The following is a 10,825-nucleotide window of genomic DNA, read 5'->3' on the forward strand; positions in this document are numbered from 1 at the left end:
CTTTTGCAGTATATTTTTGGACAAGGTGGGTAGGCATGGACTTGATATCAAAGAGATCAGCAACTTAGCAATAGCTGGTTGAATGACCATAGCCCAAATCCCAGTACGCAAGGCCCTGTGTGATGGGGTCTGATTTGTTCACATGCCGGATGTGGATCACGGCCTGGCACATAGTCGGGGATCAATGCATACTTGTTGAATGAATAATAACGAACTAATTTGGTGGTCAGTTGCTCTTCAAGGAGGTGTTTCATGTTGTATGATAGAACTCTACCCTGTTGAACATGTTTTTTTCAAAGATTTGATAAAAATGCAACTGAATAAAGATACAGAGTGCAGACTGTTCACATTTGCTCAAGAAATAAAACTGAGAAAAATCGCTTATTGGATGACTGACTAATAATAAATGATAAATGTCTTAGGTATGTTTGTGCTGATGAAAGTTTTGGATCCTAGGCCAAATATCATAACATGGAACCTAACAGGGACAAAGGCAGGTTTCTGATCTTGGCCCTCAAACTAATGGCCCAGAAGCAGAGAAAGAGTTAGTGAGCAATTCATTCACTTAAATCAATAGTATGATGTGTTCCAAAATTCTAACTGTGTAGCAGCTGTCCTGGTACCAGGAATGAAGGATGTGGCAGTTCTGGCCACCCTGCACAGCTCAGAGTGCACCTAGAGAACTGTGCTCAGCTCTGAGAGCCAGATGTGATAGCAGAGCCAGACAATCTTGTCAACTGGAGAAGGATCATCAAGAGGGAGGGATCACAGAGACTGAGGGCATACCAGATATTTGATTTATGTGGGCTCTGAGGACCACCCTCAGGCCAGCATCTGTCAACTATAAGGATATCGAGACTTGAGATCGATATAAGAAAATCATATCCTTATATTGGATATTTCCTTATAAGGAAATAATCAGAGCTGACTATGGATGAACAGGGCCACCTCAGAGGGCTCTTGTCAGTGGTGGAGTGTGAGCTTAGGGCTGGCATTTAGCCAGATTGTAGAAGCTCACTGCCAACCAGTCTTTGCCAGCCCTGAAAGTCTGAGGTTCTATCCTTTGTTCCCTGTGAAGACTTTGAGTAAGAGGCAGGTCTCATTTCGCTTTTCATGTGGTCAAGAAAGGAGTTTGGTCCTCTAATTTGATGATTCTGAACTTATAATGAAGAAGGAAGGAAATGCTTGAGGATCTAGTGACCCCAGTAGAACCCTATAAAAGTGCTGTGGCCAGTTCTACCTTGGGCTGGTTGGGCTTTGGAACTCCAAGGAGCAGTAATCCTAGAAGATACTTTCCGACTGCTGCCACCACCATCCCATGTCGCAATTTCTACTCTGGTGCTGTGCATTTCTTTAATGTGTTTCAGTGCCCAGGAGAGCAGCGAGAGAGCACCCAGTCTCCTGTATTAAAGAAGAAACACAATTTTCAGCTCCAGCTAGAACCTTCTTACCACCCATCCAGTGTCTCTGGTGAGCATTCAAATTTATTCACCAGAGCAGCCATTTCAGATCTTCTCTTTGCATCACAGGCTCTTGGCAACTCTCAGAAATGCCCTGATAATGCACACTAAGCACACATCCTATCATGACTCATCCCTTTGTCTCTTTGCTTCATCTATTTCACCATGTGGCCCCTTCACTGTTCTGTTTTCTAGTATCTTTCTCTCTCTTTTTTTTTTTTTGCAGTTTTTGGCCAGGACCGGGTTTGAACCTGCCAAATTCAGTATATGGAGCCAGCGCCCGCCCTATTCCTTTGAGCCACAGGTGCCGCCCACCAGTATCTTTCCTTTCCCAGAGCTCACCCCTACCTGAGTTCTGGTTCCTTTCAGGCTTCTTGTGATCTTCTCCCAAGGATGGCAGGCATTCTGTCCTCAATCCTTCCCACTTAGTCGGTCCCTTCAACTAGTACTGTTTCCATTGTCTTCAACTTAAGGGACTGTCACTTTCCTTCTGGCTACTATCCTATTTCTCTTGCCTGGTACTGCCAAACCCAGGGAACATGTTTAGCTCAGTATCGCCTTGTCTCTTTCACACCCACATTCTTTTCTACCATACTTACCTTTTCATTTCTTCTACTTTACCAAAACTGCACTCTGGGAGACCAATGCACCAGTCTTAAACAAACAAAAGACTATGAGTGCTGAGGAGAGAAAGCAGTTAGCACCACTATTTCTTTTCTTGTTTGTGTCAATAGGCCAATAAGTCAAAAGAGTCCTAAGAAATCCGATTAAAACCTCTCAGGTTAGGTTGTGTTTCCCTGTCTTACATGTTGGCAGCTTCCTTTTCTTATTTCATATCTTAACTGTGCTTGTTACCACTCGCTCAGTGTCTGACTGCTTGACTTCTTCAATAGATTATTGGTGAGGGCGAAGTGGGACCATTCCTGACTGGTTCACTGCTATATCTGTAGTTCCTAGCCTTGTAGGTACTAATTAAAAGAATAAATAAAAGAACTAATTACTCAGTGAGTAGATGGAAAATGAGCTGGATCTTAATAGGTAGACTTCTAGGTGATTACCCAGGTATATTTTCATAATGAATAAATTATTCAATTGATGCCAATCTAAAGATTAGTTCTAACTATAAACATCTTAGAAGAAAATTTAGTGGGAAAGCGTCATGACACTGGATTTAGCATGATTTCTTGGATATAAAACTGAAGGGGAGGAAAAAGAAAAGAAAAAAAAGATAAGTTAGATTTCTCCAAAATTTCAAAGACTTTTCTGCATCAAAGGATACAATCAGGCTCAGTGCCTGTGGCTCAAGTGGCTAAGGCGTCAGCCACATACACCTAAGGTGGCGGGTTCCAATCCAGCCCAGGCCCGCCAAACAACAATGACGGCTGCAAACAAAAAATAGCCAGGCCTTGTGGTGGGCACCTGTGGTCCCAGTTAGTTGGGAGGCTGAGGCAGGAGACTCGCTTGAGCCCAGGAGTTGGAGGTTGCTGTGAGCTTTGATGCCACAGCACTCTACCCAGGGGGACAGCTTGAGGCTCTGTCTCAAAAAAAAGAAAAAAAAAAGGATACAATCAATAAGGTAAAAAGGCAGCCCATGCAATGAGAGAAAATATTTTCAAATCTTATATCAGATAAGGATTGCTGTCTAGAATATGTAAGGAACTCCTACAACTCAGCAACAACAACAAATCCCAGTTAAAAAGTGGCTGATAAGCACATGAAAAGATGCTGAATATCACTAGTCATCAAAGAAATGCAAACCCAAACCAAAGTGAGACTCCACTTAAAGCCCATTAGAGTGGCTGTTATAAGAAACAAACAAAAATGACAAATATTGACAAGGATGTGGAGAAGTTAGAACCCTGTACTTTCCTGATGAGGATATGAAATGGTATATAACCCCTTTGGAAAACAATATGGTAATTCCCCCCCAAATTAAACACAGAATTACATATGATCCAACAATTCCACATCTAGGTATAAACCTAATAAAAGGGAAAGCAGGGCCTCCAGCAGACATTTTATAATCGTGTTCATAGCGGCATTATTCACAATAGCCAAAAGGTTAAAGCAATCCAAGCATCTTCTGGCGGATAAATGGATAAACAAAATGTGGTCTACACACACAGTGGATTATTTTTTAGCCTCAAAAACAAAGGAAATTCTGACACATACTATAACATAAATGAAACTTAAGGACTTTATGCTAAGTGAAATAAACCAGTTTATAAAAGGACAAATATTGTCTGACTCCACTTGTCTAAAGTACATAGAATAGTCAGATTCATAGAGGCAAAATGTAGAAAGGTGGTTGCCAGGGTCTAGGGAGAGGGAGAAATGAGTAGTCACTGTTTAGGGGGTACAGAGTGTCAGTTTTGCGTGATGGAAAATCTCTGGAGATGGGTTGTGATGATGGTTGTATAAAATGTGAAGGTACTTAATCCTCAGTCCATTAATGCACACATAAAAATGGCTGAAATGGTATATTTTACGCTCTGTATTTTTTTTTAACCACAACTAAAAAACAAGTGAAAAAAAGTACTTTTAATTGTAAGCTCCAGGACTTTATTCTAAGCCCTTTCATCACTTGGATGAAAATCTTAATAACTTTGCTTCTGATACAAAAATTAAAGTGAACCAATATGAAGAATGTTAGAACAACTTTCCTATGACTTTAGCTGTAGAATTTAACTATAAGGTATACAAATAAGCAAAAAATAAAAAAAATAAAAAAGGTATGTTAGGAGTGATGATTTTTTTTATGTGAAAAATACCTTGAGTTTTTCACTTCCCAAAATTCTAATTTAATTCCACAGTAGAAACAAAATAGGTCAATTTTGCCTATTAGTAAAACTGTGCTGAGATAAAAGGAGATGACGGTCTCATTGGGCTCTGTACCCAGGGCAACAGCTTGAGACTCTGTCTCAAAAAAAATAAAGGACATGTTAAGTTTGAGGTGCCTTCGAGACATTCAAAAGGCAGTGTCAAGGTACCAGCTGAATCTGTGAGTCTAGGACGCGTATGAACAGGCTGAGAGGAAGATAGAAATCCTAGTTATCTATGTAAGATGGCATTTAATGGTTGGGATGGGTGAATTAGAACAGTAAGTCGAAGGCCTGGAACCAATCCTAGAAATTTCTGCACGCTGGTGCAGATGATGTGAAGGAACAGGAGAGGTTAATAATGTAGGAAGGCATATTTTAAAATAACCAAAAGAACAGAATTGAAACATTCCTAACACAAACAAGTGATAAATGCTTGAAGTGACAGATACCCAAATGGCTCTGATTTGATCCGTACACACTGCGGGCTTGTATTAAAACATCATGTGCACTCCACAGATATGTACAACTATTACGGATCCATAATAATTAATAGTGACATTTTTTTGAAATAATTACGTTTGTACTCTACTGTAGTCTATTAAGTGTATAATAGTATGTCTAAAACATAATATACATACCTAAATTAAAAAATGCTTTCATGCTAAAAATAAGAAGAAAAATAGTAATCCAGGAAGGGCATTGGAGTTATGATCATATTCTTATTATATATGCATTAAGTATGGCTCTCATCTATCTTTATTGTCCAATTTAGTAATTATTTTGATATAGAATATAAACACAGACTACAGAAACACTGACAATAACATGTAATCTTATTCTGCAGTAATTCCGAGGATACCCTTGTAAGTCTTTTCAATTGCACGTGGGTTCCTTGTGGACGGCTCTTATACTCCATTGTGCCCAGCACAGGGCAGGGTATAAAATTGATACTTAGATGCTTATTGCTTATGTGATGGTAATAACATCTCACAAAGGTCCTTGTTAAAATCATGGATTCTGTTACACAATGCTAAAGGTCTGGTAATTTCTCACCTGGGTTATGTGGTTCATCCTTTGTAGGGATGAGATACTTATATTTCTTCATTGGTATGTATTGTATTTCTTCATTGTCACACTTTTAAATAATGGTGATTACATTTTAAAGGCCTTGCAGGCATCAGGTACAATAGGAATGAAGAAAATTCTAGGGATTCTCCAGCTTCATTGACAAGGGAAAAACAAACTCATCTTCATTGTCGTGTGTTGACATTTCACAACTGGCATTGAATTATTTACATACTTGAGTATATTAAAAGTACATATACACTTGTATAAATAAATCTCTGTGTGTATATGTGTTTAAAAAGTTTTAATAGCTCAATTATAGAGAGCTAACCTAGAGAATTTTACGAAAGCCTAGGAGAATTTTTGCCATTTGGGGAACAAAATAAACCATAGTAATCCCTGATCCCCTGTAACTAAATATATTTTGACTAACTCAGTGGCAATAATAGTTGTCCATCTCTAGCAAGGTGCTGGGCTGAATCCCTAACTGCATTTGACATTGAGAACCAAGCAGCTAAAAGCTCCTCTCCAGAGCCCTACCTGGAAGGCCAGGTAGGGGGCAGGAACCTTCAGGGGTAGCTGTGGCGTTCCTATGTGGGAAATGAGGAAAATGAAAGCTACTGGAAGCTGGGTGAAGATAAGAAATAAACAAAGGCTCCCAGGGGTCTTTAACAGGAAGACCTTTGGTTGTAACAAAGAAAAAAAAAGTTTTAAAAAACTTAACCTTCAACACTAATTAATAATTGTACACAGGATACCATTGAGATCTGTAAGCTGCCTCTGCCCTCAGCCCATTGGTGAAAAGAGTGTGGCTACCACAGAGCTGTGGGCAGAAGGAAGCATCCACCTTAGTGCTTTTGGGGGATTATTTTGCCTCAGGGCCTCATGACAAGGGGTTACTGGTCTAGATGCAGATTGCAAGGTCTGAGAAACTAAATCTCTCAGAGCCACACATCAGCACAGCAGAGCTAGGGTCTTTTAATCTGCTCTGTCTTTGAAACCCAGGGTCCCACAGTATTGCTTACGGGGCCTGAGCAGGTCTTGTGCAAGGGAAGCCTAGGTTCTTCTTTGTTTGGTGAAATAAGTGAGTTTTTCCATGCTTTAAATATGTGTAAGGAAATACGTTCTGAACCTTCTCTTTATCTCTCCCTACGATTGTACATATACTCATTGTCTTCTTATGCAGTAGTATTTGCCAAGCACAATTAAGCCCTGAGTTAAGAAACAGACCCATGTCCAACGGTAACATGGATAAGAAGCCATGTTCAGTAGAAAGACAGCTTTCCTTACCATCCCCATAGCATACCTTTTAACAGTATTTTATGTTAAAATATGAAATGTTCTCAAAAAATATATGAAATGTTTGCCCATAAACTAGTTTTGTGCTGTCTGAACTATTTATTTAAATGTATTGTTAAATTTTCCTACCAAATTAAAATTTCATGACTTTTCTTAAATATAAGGTTCTGCAACTTAGAAAAAAATCTAATGGTTCTGGGTTAGAGGAAAGAAAGTGGCAGTGAGGCTCAAGTTGTCTAAACAGCATGGGGAAAATGATACTATTTGATGTTATTTAAAGCAAGAGGGATGAGTCTGAGCTTAAGGATTTTGTAGAATAAGCAAGTTTTGCAAATGATTTTCCTGTGGTTCTTTTGCCCCACCCCCAGGCTATCTTCCACAGCTCTGGTTAATCCTAAACAGCCAATCTGGACATCTGATTCTCTTCCTTGCTAAAAACTGAAATTCAAACTCTTTGGACTGCCACACTGACTGGGCTTCCCAGGACGCTCCCTTTCCCTAGGCTCATTTCTTGGCTCAGTCTCCCTTAAGAAGCCCACTCCATCAGCAGGCGCTTGTGGTTCCCTCTTCCTCCTTCCTTTGCATAAATGCTCACACCCATCCTCAAGGAAATGCTTTCTTTTAACATTCTAAAAGTCAAGAGTCGTCCAAAACTCACCTTTCCTTTGAGGCTTCAAGGAAACCTTCCTCTTTGGCCTATTGCACCCTGTGCACCCAGTCCCTGTCGTAATCAGGGTATAGTATTGTAATAACTGATTCACACAGCTGCTTCCTCCTCCCAGCCTTTGTGCAGTTCTTGACACAGAGCAGGTGTGCTATAAATGCCCACACCTGTAATCCTAGCTCTCTGGGAGGCCAAGTCTTGAGGTCAGGAGTTCAAGACCAGACAGAGCTATAACAAGACCTCACACACTCACACACACAAATTATTGAGGATTGCTTGAGCCCAGGAGTCTGAGATTGCAGTGAGCTATAATCATGCCACTGCACTCTATAGGGGTAATGGAGCAAGATGCTATCTCAAAATTTAAAAAAAAGAAAAGAAAAAAAGAGTACATGTAGAGACCAGGATCCTGACACCACTTAGGAGCTGCTGAGATATCACTTGTTCAACAGGTGGGATGGGCCTTCATCCTCAACAATGAAGAATTTCAAACAGTGTAGGTAGCACATTAAACCATGACAAGGTCCTTTCCGCTGCACAGGTGGCACGTGGCGGCAGCTGCATCACGCCTACGGTCTCAAGACATGTAAGAGAGCAAGGAGGGGAGGGTGAGAGAAATCCTGGGTCCATTTTTTAAGAGTAGCTTTAATAAAATAAATTTTAATATGTAAAATTGCTGTTTTAAAATGTCACGCCACACCCTTCATAAGACCCCTAATCATAATACATTTGTTCGTTTTCATTTATAAATGCAGAACATTTTAAAAAGTTAATTATTTTATTTTACATCATTTTAGGAAAATACTCCTCATCACTCCTTAAGAAATGATGCTATAAAAAAAAATGCTACAACTCACACCCCACTACTTTTCCCTGAAATGAACAAGTCATTATTGCATTTCTTTCATTCAATCCCAAAATTTGGGAGAGGAGGAAGAGAAGACTGGCTGGACTGTCACCGGATTATGTTAATATAAAAAACATTTATCACTCTTACACTGATTTTTTAAAAATCTTGCATCCTTAGTTCTCCATAGGATAGCATCCAGTCTCTCAAAATGTGATTTTTTTTTTGGTAACAATCTTAGTAAAATTAGAAATTGTTATATGTAAACTCTGAATAAACTTGGTGTATCATGGATCATTGTGATGAAATATTGGCATATGCTGATAAGGAAAATTGAAGATTTATTACAGGGCCTTTAAAAAACTTTCTCGGGGGGAATGCTGATTTACTTTGCCACGAGTTCTCTGACAGGCGGCCACAGGCAGGGAATGCGCCACGCTGGCCTCCCCCAGCAGCCTCTGGCTGCTTCTGCAAGGGTACCCCATCTCTTGGCACCCTCAAAGTGAGTACCTGCTCTGCGTTCCTTTCCTGCTTTGCCTCCTTATCTGGTAAAATAGCAACATGGCCATGCATGATGGCGAATGCAGTGCGATTACATGCGGCAAGGAGGGGAGCTGACCAAAAAGCAAGACTGTGGACAAACTTTGTTCAGGTCCTCGTCTTGTGCCCCTGTGCTTAGCTGTCCCCCTACTCTTTTCCATACATGACTAAATTCATGAAATGTATCTTCATTTTACTATGCTAATTTCTCTGCAAAATAAACTTTCACCACTCAGCGTCAACAGAATAGATTGCGTTGAGTCTGAATTGTTTAATTTGTGAGCTCGGTTTTCTCATCTGCAGATGAGATATTACCACACCCTTCACAGGGCCCCTCAAAGCTCAGCACGGTGATTATGTGGAGGTGACTGGAAGAGTGACCAGTCAAACATCAGCTCCACATTTTGTTATTGCCTGGGGCACTTGTGTTACTGAGAAGATAGGGCCACAGAAGGAGGAAGAGAAAACAGCTCTCAAAACAATTGTCAGCGAGAACTCAGACTGCGAAACACCAGCAGAGCCCCATTTGTCTGAGCTTGTCTGCAGATGACTCTGCACCTGCCGTTCCTTGCTCAGATTCTCCCACCTAAGAACAAACACGCAAACAGACGCCCACCCGGTGAGCCCAAAATGCCTACAACGCAAAGAAATACACACACCAGAACAAAATTAACTGCACAGACGCTTAACAGTGTGCTCACACACCTGGCAGGATGCACCCTGACCCGCTGGAGGTGTGTGGGGTGGGACGTGAGCTGCACACAGCTGGAGCAGGGCTGGCAGAGGTATTGGGGGCCAGTGGTGAGGTAGAGAGGCAGCACCGGGGGTGGGGGGGACCACAGAAACTCTCAGACGGTGACACCTGTGACTTGCAAGTACAGTAATAATATATCTCTAAGCTTACTCAAATAACTAAAAATATACCTTTGGTTTTTTAATTACTTCAATTGGCCCTCACAAAAATGCCTATTAAGACCATTAACTGCCCCAGAGATCAAGTTCAGCAGTGGGATCAGGATTTCATGACTGAGCAAGGCACAGTACATGATGAAGCTCCGTGAGCGTTCTTCCTCAGTAGCAAGGCACGCACTTTATAACGTGAGAAGGCACTTTTGCACACTTGTCCTACCCAGGACCTTAAGACCAAGCCCAACACGAAAGTTCTATATTTCTGGTTCACGTGGCAGCCGGCATGCCCCACACTACACAAACAGGAATCCAAATAAACATAAAATGCAGTTCAATTTTGTAAGAAACAATATATTTTATTTTTCCGACACCACAGCTCTGGCGAGTGGTTTTGTACCAAATTTAATGGAGGTTACACAGAACGTTTTACGCATGGGAGGAGGAGGAAAGGGAAGGAACCACAAAATTTAAAACAAAACAAAAACAAAATCCTGGATAGCTTTTAGCATCTGCTCCACTCCCACGTTAATAAAATTCACTTGGTAATTCCTAATAAAAGGAGAACAGAAAATGAAGTGGGCAGGGAAGGATAAGTCGGGGAAGAGAAAGACTAGGGGAAGAGAAGACCAGAGAGCATCCCAAGGACAGATCTCCCCTCCCAGCCGAGGGGCTGCCCTGGAGGGAGGACGAGGCTTCACCAGATTTATTTCCCCAACACCGTGTATTGCAGCTGCCAAAGGGAAAAAGAGAGGAGGGAAGCAGAGGGTCACCAGTGGGGCAACGAGGGAAGGAGGCACACTTAACCGAGGGGAAGGGGCAAAAGGGGAGAGAGAAAACAAGAGTAGAACATGACGGTGGGTTGGCATACCGGGAGACAGACAGTGCTGAGGAGCACTTGGACTGAAAAACAAACGTCCTAAGCTTCATTATTTTTAAAAAGAAAAACTCCCCCCTCCCCCCAACCCCTCACTGAACTTAGTTCCTTTTTTTGTGCTTTTCATTAATACTCTGCTCTGAGGTCGTAGTTTGGTTTTTCTATACACTGGAGTTGAAAGAAAATAGTCCAAAGGTCTGAAGATGGATTCTCCACCTAAAGTAAACAGCCAGCATTCCTGTTCTCCTCTTGCCCCAAAGACTAAAGTCTCTGCTAAAATCCCTTTTACAATATAGTACAGTACGCAAAAAAATAAAGCCCAAATTAAAAAAAAAAAAAAAAAAA

The sequence above is a fragment of the Otolemur garnettii genome, unplaced genomic scaffold (genome assembly GCF_000181295.1).
Source record: "Otolemur garnettii isolate 467f Iridium unplaced genomic scaffold, OtoGar3 scaffold00073, whole genome shotgun sequence".
Classification (NCBI taxonomy): Eukaryota; Metazoa; Chordata; class Mammalia; order Primates; family Galagidae; genus Otolemur; species Otolemur garnettii.